The sequence below is a fragment of the Lycorma delicatula genome, chromosome 5, assembly GCF_047948215.1.
Source record: "Lycorma delicatula isolate Av1 chromosome 5, ASM4794821v1, whole genome shotgun sequence".
In the NCBI taxonomy this organism is placed as follows: Eukaryota; Metazoa; Arthropoda; class Insecta; order Hemiptera; family Fulgoridae; genus Lycorma; species Lycorma delicatula.
Window position 1 is genome coordinate 100,817,124 of NC_134459.1, and position 27,936 is coordinate 100,845,059.

Consider the following 27,936-nt stretch of genomic DNA (forward strand, 5'->3'; position numbering starts at 1 on the left):
GTGTGTTCTCATTTTAGTTGCCAATTGTAAATAATTTTTACTATATTCAGCTTTTCTTTGGGAGTAAAATTTGCTGGGCAATTTTTACAACAGCCACAATCAGGCCCCTTTGTTTTTAGCATTCAACTAATAAACCCTCGCTGGTAACACATTCTTCTCCCCGTCGTTGGGCAAGTTTCATCATCTCATTAATGTAAATGCTTATTAACTACTTATTTTTTTTTTACATTCAGGGTTCTCACAATTAGATATGCTTATTTTTCAAAGTATTTTAGAAAAATACTCTGAAGTGTTAACTTAGGGCCTAATGCTGAATAATATGTATTATTACGTTACATTTATGTAACTGATATTATACGAATAATAAATAATAAAAATTATGCCTGATGAAAACCCATTAAATTTATTTAAAAACTAAAGAAACTTGCTCAAACTAACAAAATAAAATATGGTAAAATGTATGCTTTTCATACATTTTACCATAATTTAATAATTTTAATAAAATTTCTATAATAAAATTTTTAATAAAATTTTAATAATTTTCTTAAAATACAAAACAGGTTTTAAGCAGTGCAGTCAGTTCATAGAATTGTTGCATTGTAAGCAGTAGAAGTGCTGAATTAAGTGTAAAAAGGAAATATTCCAGGAATATTTATTTTCTTCCACTCATACAAAAGAGCAATAGCAATTTAAAACAGGTAATAACTTAAATATGTTTCTCAGCGCACCAATGTTTTTATGTATTTTAAACAAAATGGCTACGTTATTAACTCATTTTTACAAAAAAGTGGAATGTTTCCCTTCTTTCATTCAGCTGTTATTACATTCCACTTGTGCCGTCAGGTGCTGCTACCTAGCGAGGGCTAGGGCTCAGAAAGCTATGGTCACACGATGTCCTACGTCATAATACCGCAACAAGTGGTCATTATGATGTATTCATTCGGCGCCAGAATCTGACCCAGAGCGGTCGTGTTATACACTCAGTTCAGATGCGCTTATTTTATTAGTATACGAGGTGCGACAATAAAGTAATGAGACTGATTTTTCTTTGCAAGATGTAGCAACCCTGCAGCTTGCGTAGGCACACCATCTTTGACCTTGGTCTATAAGCTACTTCTAGTCCAAGCGGCACATTGATGCAACTGCTCAGTCGTGAGTTGTGCTGTAATAAGTGAACTCGTGTTTGTGTCTCTCGTCACAGAAATGAAACAGTAAAATATTGCTCAACAGTATGCCATTTCTTTTTGCGTTAAATTGGGTGAAAACGCGACGACAACTTATGGTAAGCTTCAGAAGGCTTTTAGAGAGGAGGTTATGTCAAGAGTTCAAGTTTTTCGGTGGCATAAAATTTTTAGTGAAGGCAGAACAAATGCTGAAGATGAAGACCGCAATGGATGACCATCAACCTCACGGAACAGATGTCAACTTGACCAGGGTGCGTGAAATTGTACGATCTGATCGAAGATTATCCGTGAAAATGATCGCAGAAGAAGTCAACATCAATCGAGAAACTGTTCGTCTAATATTAACTGAAGATCTTGGTATGAGAAAGATTTGTGAAAAAATGGTCCCCAAAAATCTCACACAACAGCGAGAAACACGGAAAAATGGGGCAGCCGATCTGTTACAGCAAACGGAAATCAATCCAGATTTGTTGAGCCGTGTTATCACTGGTGATGAAGGTTGGCTTTTTCAATACGATCCAGAGACAAAACGCCAAAGTTCGCAACGGTGCTCAAAGGGATCACCCAGACCAAAAAAAGCTCGCATGTCAAAGTCAAAAGTGAAATGCATGCTTGTGTGGTTCTTCGATTCCAAGGGAATTGTTCTAAAAGAGTGGGTGCCTCCTGGACAAACAGTTAACCGATATTTCTACAAAGAAATTTTAGAAAGACTTCGTAAACGAGTTGTTCGTGTCCGTGCCAACATTGCTGATAATTGGATTCTGCATCACGATAATGCGCCATCCCATACTGCTCTGTCAGTACAGCAATTTTTAACCTCAAAACAAATTTCAGTACTACCACAGCCACCTCATTCACCAGATATCGCTCCGTGCGATATTTTTCTATTTCCAAGAGTCAAAATGGCGGTCACGGGACACCATTTTCAAACAACACAAGATGTCCAAAAAGCTGTGAATAAGGTCTTGGAGGATATTAGAGAAGATGAGTTCCAGAAATGTTACCATCAATGGCAGAAGCGCTGGAATAAGTGTGTGCAATCAGAGGGGAACTACTTTGAAGGAGAAAACACAAAACATGACTAAAACGGTAAGCAACATTTTTTTCACATCAGTGCCATTACTTTATTGTCGCACCTCGTACTTATAAGTTATTAAGTTTAATTATATTTTTTATATTATATGTTAGATGTTCAGTTATATATTATCAAAATCTCAAGATGACAAGATATTAAATAACAATTCAATAAGCAGCAAGATGTTGTTTCAATTCATCACCATGTATCTACAGTTCATACTCGCTCTAAAACCTACCACAAAGATTTTATGGCCCTCCACACCGCAAGGGATCTAACAGCTGTTCAATTTATGTTTTCTCATATAATATTAAATTGTTTTTGATCATTTTAAACAATAGAACATCCCAGTATATGAAGAACAGTAAACATGAATGAAAAAGATAGGTTATGTGACCATAATAAATTGGTGATTTACTTGTTTGTCTACAGCCTGTCGCAATATCTCAAATACATTTTTTGCTTTATTAATAATGATGTTTCAGTTTCTTTTTTTATCAATGTATAATATTATTTTTAGAATTACCTGTCTTAATGACACAAATTCTTTTAAAATACATGTACATATAACATTTTTTTCTGCAATTGTTAGTAAATTAAGTAAAATACATAATGTACCTCATTTTATAAAGAATAAAATTTTTAATTCTCTATTTTGATTAAAAATGAACATAATTTTATTATTGGTTTGATGTCTGTGCATCCATTATTTCAATTAATTAAGATCTTTTTAACAGGATTATAAATGTATGTGTATCTATTACTTTTTAATAAATCTTTAATAAATAATTAGGTGAAAATTCTAAATGACATCTCTGATTTAATTATAAAACAACTTTCCTTGTTTAATAATGTTAATGGAAACCAATGAACTTTCATATTACATAAAAAAAGATGATGAAAAAACAAGACTAGTTCAAGTCTAAAACAGTGCGTAGACCATCATGCAGATTGATTATTTTTCTTTGGCTTTAAGTTTTTATTTCATTTACATACATATAAGGTTTTAATTTAGTGCTATAGTAAATTTGAGAAAATTATTTATTAATCATTTACCCAATAATTTTTTAAACCAGAGATTTTTTCTAATGGCAGTTTAACATGAAAGTACTTTGTAGAATTTATTTTAAATACTAAAAACAATAGTTGATATTTGGTTTTGATGATTAATCTTTTATGCTTTAAAAGGAATGGAAGGTTATATTTAAGATATATATATATGTATATATTTTAATGTAATGAATAACTGAGAGCTAACTCTTTTAATTTCTTGTATTTAACAAAAATAGATTAAAATATAATATCATTATTTTTGTTCAGGTATTCCTTTTTGACATGTAAAGCAATAATTAAAAAAAAACAGACAATCTGAACTGGTTTTCATCAGTATGTTCTATAACTGTTAAAATATTTGGATAGATGATCACAGTTTTTGATAATATTATTTATTCATTATTTTATTGCTCCATACATGTGAATAATATCAATGTCAAAAATTATATTCAGTTGTGATTTCAGATTTTTGTAATTATTGTTTTTTTGTCACAGTTTTAAGAAAAATGTTTGTAAATCATTCTGATGAACTTCAATATAAGATTTTTTTATTTTGCATATTATATATATATATATATATATATAAGAAATGTGTTTATATATATATATATATATATATATATATAAACACATTTCTAAAACTTGCTTTTTTTGTTAAGTGGATAAGTTAAAAGTACATTTTATGTATTATGTAGTAGCAAAATTGTTTCAATATCTCTCAGAAAGAATTTGTCTAGGTGCAGAAAAATCAAGAAAAGATGTTGGTCATTTAGTTGGTTGGCCTTGCATATGATTGTGAAAAATCTTTTACAGAGGAATTTGATACTAATATTCCATTTGTTTTTTTATAGAAATATCATATTCTTACGAGCATAAAAAAAGTTATATTTAACTTATGCCTTACATGTCCATATTAGAATCTTTGTCCATAGAAGAATCTTTAACAATTAAAGTCAGGCCAGATAACTGAACAGAATATTCACATGCAAGGTATGTAAAAAACATACAAAACATTTCAGTAATAAAATTACATTCCATTTTGTCAAAAAATATTATATTTTTAGATACTTAATAAGAAGTACACAATTATTTTGAACATACTATTATTTTTTTTATAATAATTAAACTTCCGATTTCAATTATTAGGATTTACTATATTGAACAAAATCAGAGAATGAAACAAATAGAGAAAAGGGAAATTACGGCTCAGCACTCTTAAATATGCTCATTCACAGACAGTTATATATGTACCCTTACCATACAGGTCTGTGTGTGTTGTTTTGTTTGTTTGTATATTTATTTACATAAATCATAATCATGGTTAAAATAATCTAAAAATAGGAGATACAAAGCTCGTGATAATCAGAATAAAAAATTAAAACCATATTTTAAAGCTTATAGATTATTTTGTAAATTAATCACTTTTTATACAGTATATTAAAAAAATAATTCTATTTTATGACATAAAATATGTAATGGAATTAGTTCCATTTCAAAGGAATTGAGGAGAATGTTGGTATGGCAGGTATATCCATGTATAATCATCCACCAACTCTTTTCAAATAGTAGATTTGTGCAACAAAAATCCAGAAACTTTCCTAGAGTACAACTTGAAAGTAACAGTTTTAATATTAAAAACATTCCCAATTTTGCTTGGAGGATATTATATCTTTAAAAATGATCAAACAACAAATCGTAACTGAGAAAATAAGAAGACATGGAAAATTGGATTGAAACCAGTACCTTGGCAGCTTAGTTAGTTAACTAAATAAATATTTTCCCTATTCTAAACAAAATTATCCAGTTAAAACACACACTGTTCATAGCACATGTCATAAAAAAAGTAACATGAATGTAGTGAACTTTCAACTAAATTCACTTGTATTGCTTTTTATTTTAATATTTACTAGTATGAATTTCTTTAAAAACTGAATTTAATTTTTCAAATTGGATCTGAGTTCTGTTAAAAAGCTTTAGTCCTTATTAGTATTTACTTATATTTAATTCCTATAAATATATATATTTTTTTTAATAATGATGAATGATGATTTTTTAATTAATAATGATGAACACTATCATGCTAAAATTTATATGTAAAAAATTAATAGAAATTTATAGTAATTAATAATTTTAAAGCAATAATGTTTATGAAATAATTACTATATTGTTACAGAATAACTCTGTGCAATAATCCCTTCTAATAAGTGTATAGTTGTAGAGTGTTGTGGTATTAATTTTAACATTTTCTCTGGGAACTTCACGCCTTTCTACTAGTGATTTTTTTTTCTTTCTAGTAGATGCATTTTAGAGACTTATTAATAATCTATGGTGCTACAGGATAGAATGCCTCAGCAGGGTTGTGCTGTGGAGCAGGCAGATTATTTTTCCCCTTGTATTTCCGTAGAAAAATATTTTTAACTGTATAAATAAATGTAAGTAATAAAGTAAAATTTTCATGGAAATAACTTTATTACTAACAATAACAAATATATTTTTATCGAAGTGAATTACTCTTAAAAAGTTCATTATTAAATAAGTACAACTGACCTGCTTGGATAAAAATTTACAGGCGCTTGATGTTGATCAGTTAGAATAAATACAGCTATGAATAATCCAAGTATCCAAGGAAAAATTTCAATTAGGAAGATCTGAGAAGGAAGAGTTAACAAAGTCATCTCAATAGTCTCAATAACAAGGAATGTAGTCGAAGTACATGCTGATATACGGCACCAGTCACCATTTGGTTTTACAATTAAAAATATAGTACCTAATACTTGTCCTTGTATACAATCTAACAAAGCAGCCAGTTGTAAGCCAATCAGTGGTTTTGCACACAATTTTGTCCACAATCCCAGCAAAGAAAACAAGCCCAGTCCGACACCGAAACAAAAACCGAGTACTAGGAATGTTCCTGATATCCAACACTGTTGAGTCGATGATATATCTTCTGGTAGAATTTGTACTGTACCATTTTCATTTAGTAAGATAGTCAGTCTCCTCTCCATCAAATTCAGAATCTCCTGAAAAAAGGAAGTTTTAAATAATTTCTTTTGAAGTTGAATGTTGATATTATAGTGTTACAACTAATTAAAAACATTCTGTTATCTGTAATAAAATTTTTTTTATTGTAGTTCTGTTGAAATTTATGTTAAAGGTACCTCATACTGTCGTTAATACTATTCAAATGTTTGATTTTATGTTTATAGGTTTTATGTTTTAGTTTATTATTCAACTAGCAAACTCGCCAATGCTAGATTTGCTAGATTTGAGTATATATACAGATTAAATGAACAGAATTGAAAGTTTGATAAAACATTAACAAAATGAATATTATGGAACTTCACAAAATTTAACCTTTCCTTTTCTCCTTTTTCTTTACCCTTTATCCTCATTTTCCTTTCCCCATTTTCATTTTTTCCATATTCCTTTTCCCTATTTCCCTTTGCTTCTACATTTATCTTCCCCCTTCCTAATTTCCTCCTTTCCCCTTTCCATTTCCCTGTTTTCCCCTTTTTTCAATTTTCTCCTTCTTCCCTTTTACCTTTTTTGATTTTTCTCTTTTCCAATTATTCCCTTTTCCCTTTGTGTAAATCGGTCCAATCGTTTTTTAAGTCTAGTTTTTTAGTTTTTTTAGTCCAGTAGTTTTAGTCACATATCGAAAACATTGCATTGGAATCGTAAAATATTTAGTATAGCATGTGTTGCATTTACATCCAACAGATAGCGTTGTTTTTCAGAAATAGCATTTTTACCTGTCACAGGTGTGGCATCTTAGGTATATAAATAGTAGGTATATAAAAATATGCGCATATTTGAATGCAACATTGTGTCAAAATATGAAAGCTATATGTGAAGAACTTTTGGAGATTTTAGTTTTTGAACAAACAAACATTTACATACTAATATAGATCTTTATGTAATTATTTATCTCTGTATAATTAGAGAACGTGTTATTTTATTTTAGGGAAATATGTTTGAGATGAAAATGAAGGAAGTACATAAAAGATTTTTAATTTGGTGTAGCGCTCTGTGTATGTAGTTATTAAACTATATACACACAGCGTGTGTATAATGTATATAAATACATTATTGAAATTCCAATTTATCCATTATTTCAACTGCTTGCTATAAATAATAATGTAAAATGTGTAAGAATAAAACACAATGAAACAGCTATGTTTAGATTTAAACAAATTTTTAGATAAGTATTTGTAACTCTTATTATGCAGTTAACTAACTTTAAAATGCTATGCAGAATATCAACAGTGTATGCTGGGCATCTATAGCCTACAATTACTGTCTCTGTTTAATTTCTTTTATTTGTTTTAAATATCTGTCAAAGTGATTAATTCATTTAGTGCCATATATAAAGAGGACTGGTTCCTTCTACTATGATGTATCATCATGCTTACACTTTTTATTTTTGGTGAGAAGTTTTATGTAACAGGAATAAGACTGACTTTAAGCTTCATTTTAGTACAATGTTTTAATAAAATGCTTTGGAGGTAATGCATCTTGGTAGTTGCCTAATATTTTTTCAAAACATGTTAGTTTGGACCCATCCTACCTGAAATAAATAATTTTAAATGTTAGTATCTAAGTATATGCCACATCTTGCAAAGAAAAATCAGTCTCATTACTTTATTGTCGCAACTCGTATTCCTGTATACTGTACTATTTACTGTCTGTTCAAAGAATATGGGTCCGATTATACGATGGCAAGATATCGCTCACCACACACCAATTTTTTCAGGATGCAAAGATTTGTCTTGTAAAGCGTTAGGATTTTCAACCGCCAAATTCGACAGTTTTGACTGTTCACATAACCATCGAGACGGATCCAAGCTCATCACTAAAGAACACTGTGTTTAAAAATTCGAATCCGTTAACATTTACGAGACCTAAACCAACGGCAATATTGCAATCGCTTGTTTAAATCTGGAGGCTGAAGCTCTTGCACTAATCGTACGCGATACGGATACAATTTAAATTTTTTAGCAGCTTTCTGAACACTCAAATATGACAAACCAACTTGCGTGGAAAGGTTTCGTAAACTTTTCCGTGGAGAATTGAGCAATCTTGTTTTCACATTCTCTAAAACGTCATCTGTCAAGCGAGTTGGTCGATCACTACGTTTTCTGTCGCAAACACTACCTGTCTCTCGAAATCGGTTTGCTAGCCTAGAAATTGGCTTTTTTTCTGGTGGAGGAAAACCAACAAATTTAATTTGAAATGATTCTTTTACACTCGCGTACGATTTCGTAGCAAAATATTGTTCAAGAATGAAAACTCGTTGTTATATGGTGAAAGACATTCTGTTTGTAACACGACCGGAAATGGCACAAAAGTTTACACACCTCAAGGAGAATCAACTCACACTGCCGTATCTATACCGGTTCAGTAGCGCTACCAACTTCGTGTCACAAAACAAAATTTCCCTTTCTCGGAAAAAAATTACCAGACATTAACAATTGAGCAACAGGACCAAAAAATCACTCTGTATAATAATAATATTAAACAGTATTTAATTCCCAATACTAGTAAATTTTACAAAAACAATACACATTTAAAAAATTATGTTGTTTGGTTTATTAAATAAATAGCAAATTTGCTATTTGACCATATCTAATTAGGTTTCTTAACTGTTTAAAAAAAAAAAAATATCATTAACAATAGTGAATCTGCAACAACACTGATACAGAAATTAGCTTTGGAAAGATCTGCTAGTATATTTCTTATATAAAAGAGAATGTCCTGACTGATTCACTGACTCATAATCAACATACAACCAAAACTATTATAGTTACAGGACTTGAAATTTTCAGGGTACCTGTGTTATTCTTAAATTTGTTTTTAAAAAGTTGAAACTACAATTCATCATACCGATTGATGAGTTTTGTTTCCCATACAAGATTATGTGGCTTTTCTGAATTACTACATTTAAAATTATGGTAGTATATAATATTAAGTATAATATACCAACATTGTTTATTTTGTTCATGAAAATAAACAAAAATAATGAAAGCAGTAGAAATAAAGTAGATAGACCACTGAATTTAGAAATAGAACAAAAAAAGACTGTGGAGAAAGAAGAATTTTGTTATATAGGAAGTAGAATTACTAAAAATGGATGAAAAGCAGGATAAGAATATAAAATTCTGAATAGCACAGGCAAAATGAGCTTTCAATCAGAAATATCATTTGCTTACATCAAAAATTAATTTAAACATCAGGAAAATGTTTTTGAAAGTATATGTTTCAAGCACAGCTTTATATGGAAGTAAAACTTGGGACGATGGGAGTACCTGAGAAGAAAAGGTTATAAGCTTTTGAAATGTTGTGCTATAGGAAAATATTAAAGATTAGATGGGTGGATTAAGTGACAAATGAAGAGGTTTTGTAGCAAATAGATGAAGAAAAAATCATTTGGAAAAATCTAGCAAAAAGAAGAGACAAACTTACAGGCTACATCTTATGGCATCCTGGAATAGTCCCTTTGATATTGGAGGGACAAGTAGATGGGAAAAATTGTGCAGGTAAGCAACATTTGGAATATGGAAAACAAATTGTTAGGGGTGTAGGGGGTATACTGAAATGAAACAACTAGCACTAGAGAGGGAAGGTTGGAGAGCTGCATTAAACCAGTCAAATGACTGAAAAAAAATACCCCTTATGATTTCAGAGAAGACTTCTTTTTTGTTTAGAAAGTAGGATGAATGGATATGAATTTAAATTAACAATGTACTTGGTTAACAATATGGAAAAGAAATGAAAGGGAATAAAAGGAAATATGAAAGGTTTTAATTATTGCATAAATTATAATAATAGTAATAATAATAATAATCCATATCATTACTAACAGTACTATTATAATTAAATTACATTATTCCTATTCATTACTTATGATGCTTTGAACATGCCTTTCCTTTGGTACCTTTTGATGAGACTGTACCATAAAAGGTTGTAGGGTCATTTTTAATTAGTAACGCTCCAGTGTATATCAATATCAGTATGCTTTAACAGCAAATCTCTATAGGTAACTATTTTTAATCAAATTTATATATCTAGTTCTTTTACTAATATAAATCCTTTATAGAAAATTTATAAAGTATATTTTTTTACCAATTTTAAACCTTTATATTTTATGTGTGTGTTATTAATTTGTGTTATGATATTCTTTTCCATCAGTTATTTATGAGTATGCTTGTTTTATTTTATGTTACCTATACAAAATTTTTATAAAAAAAAAATTGCTGTTTTAATGAAGTACAAAAAAATACAAAAACTTTGAAAAATGTTTAGAAATTTCTTATTAACATACTTGTACAAGTATGTTGCTTAAAGATATAGGATCTGATCAGTAGAAAAGTGTTAATGAATTACCTGTGTTCTTGCCCATGATGATCGATGAGGATATTTGTTTTAAATTGAAACTTTTGTTATAATACTTGAACCAAATAGTATATAATAAAATATTTTTAAAAAAATTACTTCAAAATTTTTTCAGTAGTCTTTATGACCATTCTGTTTTTAAATAACAGCAGATAAAACAACTGAAAACATTTTGAAGTAAGTTATTTAAAATTTTTTTTATGAAACTTGATTAAGTATGTCATTATAAAAACTTTCATTTCAAATAATGTTGGTCAGTTTTTAACAATTTTAGAATGAATTTTTCTTCTTTAATTTGATTTTTTTTTCTCTGGTGCAGTGATTAAGTGAAATGTTTGATAATTTAGAAGTCTTCATAATAAATGATGTTTTATTTAGTCATCGTTTGTTCATGATGTTACAGTGTTCATATAATTCATTAACCATACATGCCAATTTGTGATGCCAATCAGTAACCAGTAATAATTAGTGGCTTGAAGTAAAGCTGAGGAAATGATACCAGGTGTCTATCTGCCAACCTTGTGTTGAAAAGTCAAGCACCCTTAACCGCTTACAGAGTTAATGTAACAAGATCCAGTAAAATATCGATCATGTATTTACTACAATGAATAAATCTGATTCACTATTTAAAATTTGTAAAAAATTACGATCACTCAAATCTAAGCTTAGAAAATGGAATTAAAAATATCCTTAAAAAAAACTATCCTCTTCACAAGTCTTTAATTAATACCAATTACATAAATATGAAACATTTTCTTTTAAAAGAGGAAGTTATGTGCAATAATATCAGCTTTGATCCTTTGGTAATGGGTTCTTACAGTTATTAGTAGGGTCATCAGTTCAACTATAATTTTTTAGTGTAGACAGAAAAAATAATTGCTCTCCTGTCAGTAAATTTTCATTTTTTAAAAGTAATTCACTCATTTGAAAAGTAATCCATGTTTTTCTACCTATACTAGGCATATTTCTACTAGGAAATGTAGTATTTTCAATCTTCTTCCAACTAACACCAGTATCATCAGAATTCTCCATAAAGTTATGTATGTGCAATTTATCTGCAGATTCGGATGTTCTGTCTTTAAAATGTTAATAACTTCTTTAATATAGGCAATTTTTTATGCCGTTTATGAAAATTGTTTATAATAATTTTTAAAGCACACATTTGAAAGTTATCGATGTTAAATTTCTTCTTCATCCTTTTACAAGATTTTTCACACGTAATGAAATGTTTACTTTTCCCAGTTTATTTGATTTTTTATTAACTTTACACACCGCATGGGCAGACATATCCCAAAGTTCACTGATCAAACTTGCATTTCTGATCATAACACATTTCTGGATTTTCTTCAGTTATTTTGTTCTAAAAGTTTATTACAGAATTTTTTGGATGTTTTAATTCACCCCTCATTCTTGTATGCACTTAGCTCTTGGCTGAGACATTGCGAAAGTAAGTGATGAGAAGGCAGTACCAAAAAGATAAACTGTTGGTAGTTATAAAAAGAAAAATGACTGTTAGAAATTCTATTTATAAAACTTAAATACTATTTATAAAACGAAGAATGTAAAATTAAAAACACAAGTTCAACAGAGTGATTGGATTCTTACTTTCAACAATTGTCGGCTAATAGTAATTACAATGGAATGGAACGTATGGTAGTTTACTGAACTCAGACATCTAAAATGTGTGAGCCCCAAGTGACCTTAACAGGGTTCACTTTCTAAACTTTAATGAGTAATAATCACATATTAAACTGTAACCAACTTAACAGAATAAAATAGACAGCAAACTTTTGTAAAATTTGTTTTGAAAATATTATAGATTAATTTTTTAGTAAATATAGAGGATCCCACTTCAAGATTATTGTTTACAACCATGGAAATGATCAAGCATTTGAAAATCTCGAGGGAAGATTTTAATTAATCTAAAGAATTAAAATATTTTATGAGAATGCCAAGTTCATACTGACTATGGAAACCAAGATCTACTGAATAGCTGCTTGTATACTTTAACCAACTGAATTACAGAGAAAATTATTTTAAATAATTTTAAAAATTTTGCTGAGAGGGGAACTATTTTAAATAATTAGATTTGTTCGTTTATTATTTTCACTATGCACATATGTAGATTTTCTTATCTTAATTATTCCACCTTGTGTTTGGTTTAAAGTCAGGTAAGACCAATAATCTTATCAACATATTTTGAATTAGAACTTTCTCAGACATATTCTCATAGATAGTGTATAATATATAACTTATGTACATATTTTACTGTATAAAGGAGTGGCATATTCAGTCTGCTTTTGCAAGATAACAGATTCACCCAGTACTTGAATACGAAGTTATGAATAACTGAAATATTTAACAGGTATCACAGTTGTATAATTAACATAAAGTAATATGTATTTACGATTTACTATATAAATGAGTTGTTTTTAAGATCATACTTGTACTTATAGAAACTCTGATTTCAGTAACTTAATTCTTTATTATAATTCCAGTAATCTAACTGGTGAACCTGGCTTCAAAAGCTGTGTACTATGGATGACACCAACTTTGCATCTGTACCTTACATCAAGTTAAAATAAAGATTATTAAAATAAAAAAAATAGATTCAACTGGGCAGAATCAAACCTCAGCTTATTATTTTTTTAAATTTATTTATTTTTTTTTATTACTTGAAGTTTTTCTTGAAATTATAAGAATACCATTCTTAATATAAAAGGGACTGTATCCCATCTAACAAGAACTAAAATATAAATGGGACTTCATTGCATAAACTTATTTATCTTTTTAATATTTTTTAATCAAAGTTCATGTTAATATCCATTCTGTGAGAGATAGTATTAAAATGATAAGAAAATGTGTTAAAAGATTAATTTAAACAAAATGTTGATAGAATTACGTGAATGAGTTCACCACACAGCTACAGTTCTACATGTAATGTTCTGAAATTCAGTAGCAGGCTAGTATATGATTTTGAATTTATGAATTCTTATTTTGATGGGGGGTTTTAATACATCCTGAAGGTAGTGATGACAAAACATAAGAAGAAATGTCAAACTTGTATAAGTTATGATCAGCTAAATTCATATAAACAAATAAAATATCATAACATGTTTAGATAGCATCTAAAACATGTTCAGTAAATATCTAAACAAATAAATTGTGATCCAGTAATAATGATTGCAAAATGATATAATTAGAAAAAAATTATATTATAACAGTAGATGATGTCACCCCTACTTCATTAATCTTACAAATGAATACAGGTGGAAGTGTTCCCTTTACTTACATCTCATCATCAGTACAGTCCTTAAATTTTATCATTCATGATAAATTTTGCATAGTCCCTTCCTAATTGCAAACAGTCTATAGATTTAAAAACACCTTAATTCTTGACTTATTTATGAATGTAAGTAATTGCAAAAAGAGGATAATTAAATTATTGTAATTTTTAATAAATAAGAAAATCAAATTGCATAGACTCAGATCATGCAAAAAATGAATAAACAACAATTATTAGCACCAGGCAGAATTATATTCCTTAGTGAGGGTATATAAAATTAATTTCTTGGTGCACTTTACCTTTACATGTAGCTTTTTCTTTCTTTAACACCAAACCCTTAAGACATTATGTTGAGTTGCAGGTGCACGGATAGCTTGATCTTTGTATGTAAAGACTTATTTTTTTAATAAAAACACAGCCCCAAGGGAAACTCAGGGGGAATTGATCCCTGTATTTCTTCTGACATCTTTGTTTGCATAATAGTCATCAACATCTTTGACACTGCATGCCAGCTTCATTCGTTTTGCATTAGAGTCCTCATGATTTTATCAGTGGGTACAAAGCATGATGGTAAGTGGTAATCATGACAAATTTTCTCAGGCATGCTTCTCTGTGATGCAAGAATTGGTCGCATATGAACACCATGTGTTCTGCAGTGCCCTTCCTTTTGCAATAATCATACTCAGAGATAGTCTCATTTTTGAATGGATTTTGAAATTGGAATCTTTCTTTGGCTTCTTGGCATTTTAATAGTCTTTCAGAATATCTTGCAAGAATTTTGCAGTTCTTTGTTGCTAAGTCTAATGTTTAATATTCCAAAGAGATATTTGTATTTTGGTCTTAATTTTGTTGATGGGTTTCTAGGAAAATGCTCAGATTCCTTCTTTTACGTTGGTTTGGCCTCCTGAGAATCTGATGGCCCAAATGCATGACTTATTGCTATGATTCTCGTTTCCTATTACCAACTGGAATAATATCTTTTCGGAAAGTTTCCAACATGTCTATTAATTGAAATTTGTTTTGGGAAAGACGATTACGGTTATGAGTCGTGTAGTTTATTTTGTCTTCAGTTGAGTGTTTTAAAAATCGCGTTTTATTATAATAATGTATTTATTAAATGTATTGTTTGGTTCTTTTTTGTTTTCTTAATGTAACCTTTTAAAAAGAGTACCTACTTTCTTTGCTTAGCGATTACATTTCAACCTTGCTCACCCGTATATCTTAAAGTTCCTAACTTTTAATCTAGATATTGAATATTTAGAAGGCTGTAATACAATTTTTGTGATTTGCAGTTCTGAAAAAGTTTACTCAGTTTATAATCTGGACTGTTTGCAATCAGTAATTAGTCAGCCCTGTTATCGTTTTATGCTTAAAAAAAATATATACAGACTTTTCCTTCAATGCTGAATTCCTGGTTTAAATTTTCAAAAATTAAGATAAATATTTTAAAAATTCAAGTACTTTTTTTTTAATTTTCCTACAAAAGTAATTTATGAATAAGAAAAATATTGTTTTTCATTAAGCATAATCCCATGTGAGTTTCGTTAGATAAAATATATAATGTAGAGTTTAGATCAAATTAAAATACACGTATACTACAAGTTTCGTTAAGTTGTTTAGTCCGTTTTAAGCGAAATATATACACTATTAAGCTGTATATATATTTGACGGGAAGTAGCAGGTTTAACAAGGACGCTTTTAACTTAAGTAACTCTTTACTCTCGGAGTAAATTCTAGTAGTTGTTTTCTTCTGATAAGATGGCTTTAAAACTTTTCTTTCTTAAGCAGTTTTCATTTTCTTGCTATTATCAAAATACTGTAATTCTCTCGATGTGTAACTACTTTATTTGATTGCATTTATATATTTTATTATGTAATTATTACCATCTAAATAAAGTGAAGTTAATAATTGATTTTACTTAAATATTTACTGAATTTTTTCGTTATATTATAAATTACTCTAATGAAAGAAAGGAATAAGATAAATTATTAATAATATTGAAAATATAGATAAATATCGATATACGTTTTGTTATAAATTTAAATGAACTTAAGATAAATGATGTTAATTCACCATATGTTGTAAGTATGAATGTTTTACGTCATATTATGACAATGGTTATTTCGTTGAATATGAAAAATGGCAACCGTGACTGGGAGACATACCCGGAACTTTCCAGATAAAATATTAATTACAATCACTCCTACACCGAGTTCAGAGAAAATAAAATTAACTTATTTTAAAATATTCATATATAAATAAAATAACTAAAATTCAAACTTACAGAAACAATTCGTCTGTTTTTTTTTTATAGTACTTTCGGTCATTCGACCATCATCAGGAAGTTTTTTTTTTCAATTTAAAAGTATTAAAATTAACATAATTAGATTGAAGTTATAAAATATCAAAATCATAACTTCCGGTCGTCACATCGTAGAAATAATTATGTTCGTTATGTAGGAAAGTCGCAGTTGTTATGAATGTTAATGATTAGAGTGAAATACAGATTAGGTATCTTGATAATTATTAATTTGTTTGAATAAAATATCGTCCTCGAATTTAATTTGTTCGTTGATTAATTTATTGTTATATTAAAATATATATTAATATATAAGTTCTATATATATATATATAAGTTATATTAATATATATTAAAATTTTCAAGGATATTGATTTTATAAAAATACTTTAAGATTAAAAATTAAATATACATAAAACGAAAACATAAAACTGTTACACAATGAGTTAGAAAAATCTTATGTAAATATAGAATTTAATGCATTCTATAAATATCTTGATAAAATATATAAAACTTATAATCTAATAACAACATACACCCCTAACAACAAAATAATACATTTTGTAAACAATAATTATCGTATTAGAATAGCAAACTCTAAAAATATAAATAACTTAGGCAGACAAGGAGTCCATAGCTAAAAATGCAAGGACTGCCATTTGGAATATATAGGTATGACCAATCGTTCTTTTTCAACTAGAGCCAAGCAGCATAATAAGATAGAGAAAGGCCATTTAGATAAATCAAATTACGCTAAACATATAATACAGAACAAACATCATTATAATCCTAATAATTTTATTAAAATATTTATTAAGATATTTCTAACAATTTTTATAACACCAACATCCTTGAAAAATTTAATATATATTATTATAACAATAAATTAGTCAACAAACTAAATTCGAGGATGATACTCAAACAAATAATAATTAATAATTTATCATCAAGATACCTAACCTGTTTTTTATTCTAACCATTAACTTACTAAATAATTAAACGATCAATACTACTTTAATACAGTCCTTAACCAGTTTCGTCTGCAGTTTCTATAAAAACTATCTTCTATGATAGGCCAACAATCCTCGATTTCTGAGCTTGACTCTATTTCACTTCCACCGGAATTAATTTCAAATTCATCTTCATTACCTGATGTCTCATCATCGTTCATCCCTATATTTATAATTATGCTTTCAGTGGCATCTTCCATTAACGCATCTGTTTTCCAGTATGAATCCAGTATCTCCTCAACTTTTAACTCTGATCTTTTCTAGTATTTTACAGTAATTGGCGGAATTGCATCTAATGTAACGGCTCTCTGTTCTGTTAATGGCATGTGGAACATATTGCGGTCTCGAATTTTTTAAACTAATTTTAAATAACAACTGTTGCAATTTCAAATGCAAAGAACAGAGAATATTTGTTTTTATTAGTATTAACACATCTACAAATTACGTAATGCACTACACGCCTATTAACCCATAACTGTAGGACTCACGCGTATCTGTTATTCATAATATCCAAAACAATTGATGTAAGGAATTTATATTTTATTTACTTGTATATTATTTTTTTAATATGATATATTTTCAGCATGCGTGTGTTTTAAAGTACATTGACTAAGAAAACCTTTTAGCTCTTATACAAAATAACAGGGCAAAAGATAAAATTTATTATTTATACAAAGATAGTTGCAATTAAGCAGAAGAAAAACTGATGTTTTATTATTAAACATTAAAATTAAAATGACATCAATTAATTAGTTAATTAATATGAATTAATATAAATAAAGACTAATGAATAATATAATGTTATGTAACACTATATGTTATGCGTCTGCGTCCGTACATACAAACAATAATATTTAAAACAGCAATCTAATCTCACGTCAGAAGTCGCAATTATTTTACTAGTACCACTGGAACCTGACTGTACACAGCAGTAGTGGGTAAACTCTCCGAATATGCACTTCGCCTTGTCGACTAATATACCGGGTGATCATTTGAAAAGTTACCTACCACATTCATTATTCAACAGCTATCAGTCTCATCGTATTTTTGTTTACAGACATGTAAATCATTCTCGAGGGGAACTTTTTAAAATTATTTTCAAAGGGTTAGAACCCACCCTTTCGCTACAACTACTCCAACTAAAAAATCTTGAATGGTAAAAAGAACATTATTGCATTAATTGACAACCGTTTATTGGGTTGACAACCAATTAATTGACAACATACTTTTCACAGATGTCCAAGATGGGCTTCGGAGCGACTCTTTAGTAGGGCGATTTCACCCGAGGAAGTGTCGGGCGGAGGTTGGGACAGGTGCTCGAGATGGTTCAAAAGAGTTCTTTCCATGAAATTGCAAGAAGAAGGAAGAGAATAAGGTAGTGTGCAGTCCCGAAGTGGGGATGGAAGGCCAGCGCTCAGGAGTGACCGGTAGGGGTCCAACAGGATCGTCGCCGCTGGGTGCCCCTGGGGAACGCCGAAAGCCCTTGCGGAAGGACTACACCTGGAGTACTCGTAGGCACGCGTGGTGACGATGTGTATCTCACTAGGTGGTTCCACCACCACGCCGTGGGTGAGGGAGGGTTTCTAGTGGGTCCCCGCCAATCCCATACACCCCGTACGGGCCACTGGGCGTATGGCAGCAGATTTTCCCTCCTCCAACGCAAAACAAAAAAAAATTTGACAACCCAAAAAAAAAGAATGAATTTTGATGAAAAGAAAATTAAAATCCGCCCATCCCGTTCGGTAGGTGCGAAAAACAATTTGGGAAAGTACTTTCGCCTTTAAATCTTTTCTAAATTTTCAAAGGTTGAAAACGTTTTTTTTTAAGTGAGATGATACAGCTTCTGACACATCATTGGAAGGCCCTTTGAATGGCAAGTAATTTCGTACAAATAAAATAAAATTTGATTCACTGGTATTGATGTTATGACTAAAAATGTGTTTCTTTTTAAGATTATTTTAGTTCTTTTTTTAGCTTATGTTGGGATACAGTGTTACTGACCCAAAGCATTAGGTCTGAAATCGTCCGTTCTTCTTAAAAAAATAAGTGTTTCAGGTTTATCCAGCGTTGAAAAAACGGTTCCAATAAACACAGCATTATAACATGAATTAAACATACGAAAAACCAAAAATATGGTATCTACTCCTTTCCTGGTAACATGTTAAACAATTGATTACCATGTTATAGCAGGTTACAATTTTCTCCCCGTTATTGAGCTCTTAGTTTGTATGGTAAATTTTTGCAAATTTTTTCTTTCATATTGTACGTAATTAGTGGTATTTTTTTTTGTCTGAGTAATAAATTATAAATAGTTTCTATTTCATTTGAATTTGCTTATAATTGAATGTTTTTTTTTATTTTTATTTTTAGTAGAGGACTGTAATTTACTGAAAGAAATTAAATGCTAAATTTTATTATTAACAAAGAAATATTAAAAAAAAACAACGGAAATAGATACTTCAAACAATTCAAGATATTTATTTTAACTCATTCAAATAACACTGTTGAGAAAATGCTTAAACTTTAAAAATTTTATTTATTTTTTATTAACGTAAATGTAGTAAATATTAATTTAACGATAATTATTATTTTATAATTTTATTTTATGAAGGAATATTAACCTTTAAAAAAAATCAAGAATATTATCGGCAAATAAAAAAAAAAAAAACATTAGGTTGTTATTATAAACTGACACGAATAGGGAAGTATTTTGACTATACTTTACTAATAATTTTATTACGAAGAAAACTGACAGGTGTTACAACAAAAGAAAGAAAGACTAACTCACCCTATTTTTATGTAGAGTACAGTAATAACTCTAGCAAATTGTGTCAACATTGAATTTATTTGACGTTATTTTAATATTGGAGTCAAATTTTTTACATACAAAATATATATATATATATATATATATATCACAAAGTAGCTGTTCTAATTTGAATCGCATAGGTTATAGTATTTACTCTGCAAAAAGTGACCACCTCAATATAAAATTAGTTCTAATCAACTAATAGATTTTATAAAATTCGTTTTTGATTTGGTTTGGTAACGATAACATTAACTGTCATCGAGTAGGCTTTGCAAAGTATACACGTTACGTGTTCCAAGTTTTTTTAGGGCTAAAATTAGATCGGTATGTCCCTTCCAATTATAATCGATGGCTTTTCATATTGCTTCCATGGTAAATTATTAATATTGTACTTTTTTTTTTCTATTGATTCTGTTATATTTTCCTTTTATACATTTTCGTTACAAGCAATTATTTTAACTTCTATATTGTAATTCACCTAAATTTTAATACGTTAAAGAAAAATTTATATTATTTGCACTTAGTATAGAATAAGTTATATGAACTAGAAATTAAATGACTGAACTATTCATACGAGGTGTGATCAAAAAATACGGTGAATAATTTTTTATTAAAAAAAGTAATAAGGTTACATAGAATTCGATTTAATCTCCTTCAAAATACTGTCCTTGGCTAGCAATGCACTTATCTTAACGTTGACTCCATGACTGGAGGCATTTCTGGAAGGCGTCTTTCGGAAGGGCTTTCAGCTGCTCGGTCGTGGCCCTCTCAATGTCAGCAATGGTGTCAAAACGTTTTCCTTTAAGCACAGTTTTAATTTTTGGGAAGAGCCAAAAGTCGCATGGTGCTAAATCCGGTGAGTATGGCGGATGTGGACAGACAGGAACACTTTTTTCGGCCAAAAACTCGAGAATGAGAAGCGAGGTGTGACACGGCGCGCTGTCGTGGTGAAGAAGGAATGGCCATTGGTCCATTTTTCTGGTCTCTTTCTTCGTACGTCGTTAAAAGTTAAAATGCTTTGAACAGATCCGTACGAGATGTTAAAGTCTTCCGATAGCTCTCGAATAGTCATTCGCCTGTTTGAACGAACCATTGTTTCCACTTTTTGCACATTTTCAACTGTTTTTGAGGTTACTGGACGTCCCGCACGCTGCTCGTCTTCAACAGACTCATTTCCTTTTTTAAATCGGTCATACCACTTGTACACAGTCTTCAAAGTTACCACATTATCGCCGTACACCGATTCTAACATTTCGTGAGCTTCTTTGGCACTCTTTTGCACCTTAAAACAAAACTTAATGTTAATGCGTTGTTCAAAATCCATGTTGCGCGACAGACACGATAAACACTACCTCACTCTAGCGGCTCTGGCAGCTGACTGGCAAGCTCGAACGTGTTACAACTTGTTCCTGCCTGTCTCAGTTGATCACGCTATTGGACAAATTACAGCATATGGATGTAGCGTCGGCAGTTGCCGCTATAAAAATTCATTCACCGTATTTTTTGATCACACCTCGTAATTGTTAGTATGAATTTATCGGAATGGATTTTTTACGGCAGTTACTACCTTTTATTAAAGATGGGAATTTCATCAGTTTACATGTAATTCTTAGTAACGCAATTATAATTTTCAGTTTTTTTCTTTTTTAAATTATATTCGGCACCTTCTTTTAATTTAAAATAATAACTTTATTTTAAAATCATACAAAACAATTTATACAATCTTTTTGTTATTACCTTTATATTTCTTAAGTATTTTTGAATTATTCATAATTTTTTAATTTTTAGAAAAAAAAAAGATTTTTGTCCGTCATTTTACGGAATCATTTAAATACTACATATAAATAAATGGATATACTTTCTGTATATTGATCATATATATATACTTGATCAGTAACGAAAATTACTGATTTTTCATTTTTATTTCGCGAGATTTTTTTAATGCAATTCTTTTCCAGATTTAAAACAAATTTTATAGTTTTCTTATTTATAATTTTTTTGTGTGGCATATCGACTGAAATTCAAATAAGCATGCAGAGTTAGCCTCATATTCGGCAATAATGTAGCAGAAATTGATCAATTTTGATAGATTTATCTAAATTATATTTTTCAGCATTTTTCTCCCAATTCTAACAGGAATCCTTTATGTTATTATTTCATTTACTTTCTTTTTAGATATACACTGATGCTTTTTATTTCTACCTATTTCTTTTTAATAATTTTTTAACAATCTATTTAATATTTTTATCAATCTTTTTTTTAATCTCTTGTGAGCTGGATTTTTATAATAATTTTTTTTTTTTAATTTTAATGCGGAATTCTTTATTTGTAATCAGGTGATTACAATATTTCTTTTTTTCTGATTTCTTCTCCATTAAAAATAAAACAAACCACAGATTACGGTTTTATTGCTTTTTATTTCTGACTCAAATGAATTTCTCTACCTTTACTTGATTAATCAATCCAATCTTTATAAATAATTCGTAACAAAGTCTGTCACGGAAAGAAAAGTTGAATCCTAAGCTATACATAAATACTAGTAATTTTTAATATCATCCTTGCCGGTGTTTTTTTTTCAAATCAATCATAACCTTTAAAAAAATCAATTGCTACAGTAATCTTAACTTAAGTAAAAATAATTTTTTTTCTCAATCTATCTCTAAAATGATAGCCTCCGTTATTTTTTATTTAAGTTTTCGTTGATACTAATTTCCAGATGTATATAATCCAAAAAATTGGTTTTATATACACAGATATGTTAATAATGATAACGATATCGTTATAAGATACCACGTGACAACGTATTACATCATATTAATCAGCATATTCATGTATTTGGAAAAAAATCAATTCTTTTTTTTTAACAAGGAACCTATTACGTTTTAAAGTCAAATTATAAAATTTTCCTTATATTCTAAAATCACTGCTAAAACATGTTAATAAAAGGAAATTCATTAGATTAAAATTAAAAAAAAATCTATACATCAATAACAACCCACCATGTTGGTCTAGTGGTAAACTCGTCGTCGTATATCAGCTGATTTCAAAGTCAAAGTTCTCAGGGTCAAATCCTAATAAAGGTAGTACTTTTATTCGGATTTGAATGCTAGATCGTGAATCCTGGTGTTCTTTGGTGGGTTGGGTTTCAATTAACCACATCTTAAATTTATCGTTACAGTTTCACTGATAAGTCGCCAATGATTTTAATTTTTGATGCGAATATAAATAAAAGTATTAAAAAAAGAGATTAATCAATTATAAAGTTTATTTTAAGGAACAAATATTTTTCACATAAACCGTAAAAATTAATTTTATTTTACAATCTATGTTCATTGTATTTTTTATGTTCGTAACTATTATTTTTATTTTTTTATTTGCAAATTAAGGTTTAAAATAACCTTTAGAAATGGGGAAAATAAGTATGAGTATCTCGAAGTATAAGGTAATATTTGTTCATCATAATAACAATGATAAGAGTATCCTAATCACAGTGTTCAGTACATAAAAGCAGTGATAATATTATTAAAGTATCCTTTAACCTTTTTTTAAATTATAATATCAATACACCATTTTTCAGTATTTTTCAACACAAAGTTAAATACACTGTTATGCTATATTGCATTTTTTTTTCAAATGAATCTATTTTACTTTTATGTTAATTATATTAATTAAGTTTATAACTATCGGATTATTGATTTATTTGTTTTAATTATGTATTTATTTAATTCGTTTTTTACAGGAATATTTTTATATAAGATGTTTTTAAAATTAAAGCCGATTCATTTTTAGTCTTACTACCATTAAGAATACTTTATTAACCTGCGTTATACCTTATTAACGCATTAATAACGTATCATATTCTTTGTCCTGCAAGTGAATCTGATTACATTTTTATTAATATAAAAAGAGTAAAATTTTAAATCATAACTTAGCACTTTTTCTTAAATCAATAATTCAAAACTTTCAAAAAACCGTTTCTTCATAAATTATTAAATTTCCTTTTCTTACTCTTCTTTCTTAATGATATTTAATAGAAATTTTTAATTTCATTACGAGTATTTAGGACATGAAATTGTTTCATAGGTAATGTTTTTTTTTGTCCATTATAACTTTCTACTTAATTATTTTTAGGTAATAGTCTTTGTTTGATGATTAGTAAAATAATTCTTTGGCAATGTGCCTGGCTGATAAACCATTTTTATCAGTATGTCTTATAAGTACATTAATTTTATGTTTTAAATCTTAGTTCTGCTCATAATTTCATCTAACTGTGTAATTAAGTAAAAAGCTCATTTCTCTTGTAACACTACATTTACTCACTTAGATTTACACGTCTTTTTTTTTCTTTTTCCCGCTTGGCCTGGCGGAATTACCGTTCAGGTATTACTTCAGAGGATGATATGTATGAGTGTAAATGAAGTGTAGTCTTTACACAGTCTCAATTCGACCATTCCTGAGATGTGTGGTTAATTGAAACCCAACCACCAAAGAAAGCCGGTATCCACGATCTAGTATTCAAATCCGTATAAAAGTAACTGCCTTTACTAGGACTTGAACGCTGGAATTTCGACTTCCAAATCAGCTAATTTGGGAAGACGCGTTCACCACTAGACCAACCCGATAGGTCAGATTTAGACTTTATATTACTTCTGCCTAGACTTTATATTACTCTTGCTAGTAGAATTAGTGAGGTTAAAGTTAAATTAACAACAAAATGGACATTTCTTTAGGATATAAAGTGGAAAGGTCTTATTTTCTTATTTTTCTAGACATTTTTTGATTAAGAGTACATGTTGAACAAATTTTAGTTATGTAGAAAAGTATCCTTTTGATCAATGATGAAGAACTAAAGGAATTTTAACGTAAGTTCTGGAACGTTTTAACCCATGTCATAAATAATTAAATTATTTATTCTGGATGACTAATTAAGTTTTACCACGACAATTTTTTATATTTAATTTTTAAGCAACAATTTTTTTCCACGTTTTGAAGCAAGTTTTATTCTTTTTGAAGTAACAGCAAAAGGGAAAGATCTTTCCAGTATATGCCTGGAGATAACAATAAAAAAAAACATTGAAAATATTGAAACAGATATCATAAAAAGAACTTTTAAAAATGTAAGTAAACCACAATCAGAAGGGATTAAAAATTAATCATTGTGTAAATTTTCAAAATAGACCGTTTAAAAATAACTGAAAACAATTTTTATTTTATTTTTTAAAGAAACGTTGGACTCTTCTTTTATTGTATTCTGTGATGGATTTCACTAAAATTTTACTGTAAAATAATATTGCTGCAAACTCTTCTTCCATAACTATGTTAAAGTTAAAACAGAAGAGAAATAAATAATTCGAATAACAAACAAATTAATCTTTCCTCTTCAGTGTCTCAACCTTTTAGAGTACGGAACTTACCCACTGGGACCTTAGCTTGTTGCACTCTTCCTTAACTAAACACTTACTTTTAGCTACACTTACACTAAATATGAATCGCAGTGCGCTTTGTAATATAAATATATTACATCAACAACATTCAAAATTTTTTTCCCGGAAAAAGCTAAACTTTCTTACGAAGAATGAGCTATACTAATTGGTTAATGAAATAAAATCGACATAAGTTTACAACTGTTTAAAATAAATAAAAATTAAAAGTATTGCGGTCGTTAAATTATAGTTTTCAATAATTATAGACAAAATTAATACAAGTATATATAATATTAATTTTATTATTAACCATGGCCCGTTGGTATTGACATAAATTAATTATATAATAATTTCCAGTTACCAACAATATTTATAATCTCCTAGCGTTTTCGGATATAAATCCATCATCAGTTTCATACTGATTTCAGTTTGAGTTTCATATTGACATGACGGATAACGTCGACATTATTTTTACATTTTGTTGTATTTATAATTTTTGTTTTTAAAAAATTCAAAGTTCATCTAATATATTAATTTCTGAAGGAAATAATTATAATCCATAACACATAAATGTTCCTGATGATGGATTAATATCCGAAAGCGCTCGGACATAATAATAAAAATAGTTGGTAAGTAGAAATTATTATATAATTAATATTTAATATATAAATGCAAAACAAAACAAAAAATAAATTAATGTAAAAAAAATATTAACATTAAAGAAAGATAATTTTTTTAACGCTTACAAAAACTTTTCAAAGTAGATCTACCACTGTTCTTAAAAATAAAAACAGCTGCAAGTTGACAAAATTGAACAATATCACTCTGAACAAGTCTGAAGCTCAAAATGTGCGTAAATATGGTCTAAATCAGTAAACTCGGACTGTCACCACATTTTATTTTATTTGGTTTAAATAAGGTAAAGTAAGATGGAAGTTTATATCATGAAAGATAAATAACATAAAACGTACAGTCATCACAGAAATACAGCATTTGATAAACAAAGAATTGGAGGAGTTAAATTTCTGATGTTCTTAATATATAAAAATTTTACCGATAAAACTTTGTTAGATTTAAAATTTTAAAAGATTATTTATACAATGGCCCCCAATCGTATTCAATAATGGTTTTCCTCCATCGCCATTAAGATTATTTTAAGCAAGATATTCCTAACTAGCGCATTCGATGGGTTGATATTATCTTCATTACTGAACCTATACAATTAACAGTCTCATACACGTCTCTTCAAAAACCATGTTTTTATTAATATAACACAAGCATGGCCAATAGTTTTTGCGTCCGGACCAAATTGGAAAGAAAAGTTTTTTCGCAGGCCGAACGTTACATATATTACTCGTATTACGAGTAATATATGAATTACATACACTGGTCCACCTTTAATTATTTATAGTTATATATCAGTATTATAAAATAAGTTAATTTTATCCTTTTTTTATAGGTTTATACAAAAATGCAGACAGATTAAATTAAATAACATAAATATATGTAGAACTTGTTTAAAATAATTTGTTTTTAAAAATACGACGAATAAACATGCTAAAAATTTTTAATTATTTTATATTTTGTACCTTTTAAACAATACTTTTATAATACAGTTCTTAATATGAGAAGGCTAGCAGCAATCGATAATGCTAAATTTTTTAATTATTTTTTTGAAAAACTCCGTAAGTACTCTTTTTTAATAATTTCAATCCACAAAATATGCGTGGTGAAATTAGTGTACAATAATAACAAGTTCAAGTTTATGTGAGTGTGTGTGCGCATGCGCGCTTATATGTATGTAAGTTACGTAGGATTATACTTATGTTTTAATAATATAATATTGATTTAGATTTCAGAATGGCTGCAATAGTTTTAATAACATACGCTTATTCTATCACGCAAATGACAGTGGGTATAATTGAAAATCTTTTTTCAAATCGAAACCAAAATTGTTTCATACTTATTTAGTGGTAAATTAAAAGTAGTTGAAAAATAGATTCTAAAAGAAGGTTTATATTAAAACATTCCTTAATAACATTATGAATAACAAATTTATCATTTACTCAAAAAACGTAATCATAAAAAATTATATACTAAAAATAGATAAAATGAAATGATTGTTAAAACCATAAAATAGAATAATAAATCATTAAATAACTCAGTATATAAGAGACGTGTTTTAAAGTAAGAACCGTTTTGAAATAAAAACAAAACTTAGCAATATGAACAAACCTTATTACTTTTACAAAAAAACTTCATTTATTTACTACTTTTATACACAGCTGCCTTCAACTTCAACACATGAGATTGCCTCATGTTCACCTTCATTTTCTTAACCCAGAAAAAATTCATGCGTTGCAGTAAAACGTTTTTCTTGGTGAAAATCTTCGACACCCATTAG

General features: G+C 28.8%; 1 long non-coding RNA gene across 1 annotated transcript in view; it reads left to right on the plus strand.

Moving 5' to 3' along the window:
- Positions 1-2,112: 2,112 nt before the first annotated feature.
- The window catches only part of LOC142324502 (uncharacterized), a 57,060-nt gene continuing 31,236 nt past the window's right edge, over positions 2,113-27,936 (plus strand). The window contains exon 1 of the long non-coding RNA XR_012756308.1: positions 2,113-2,273. This is a non-coding gene — a long non-coding RNA (uncharacterized LOC142324502). The remainder of the gene's footprint in view (positions 2,274-27,936) is intronic.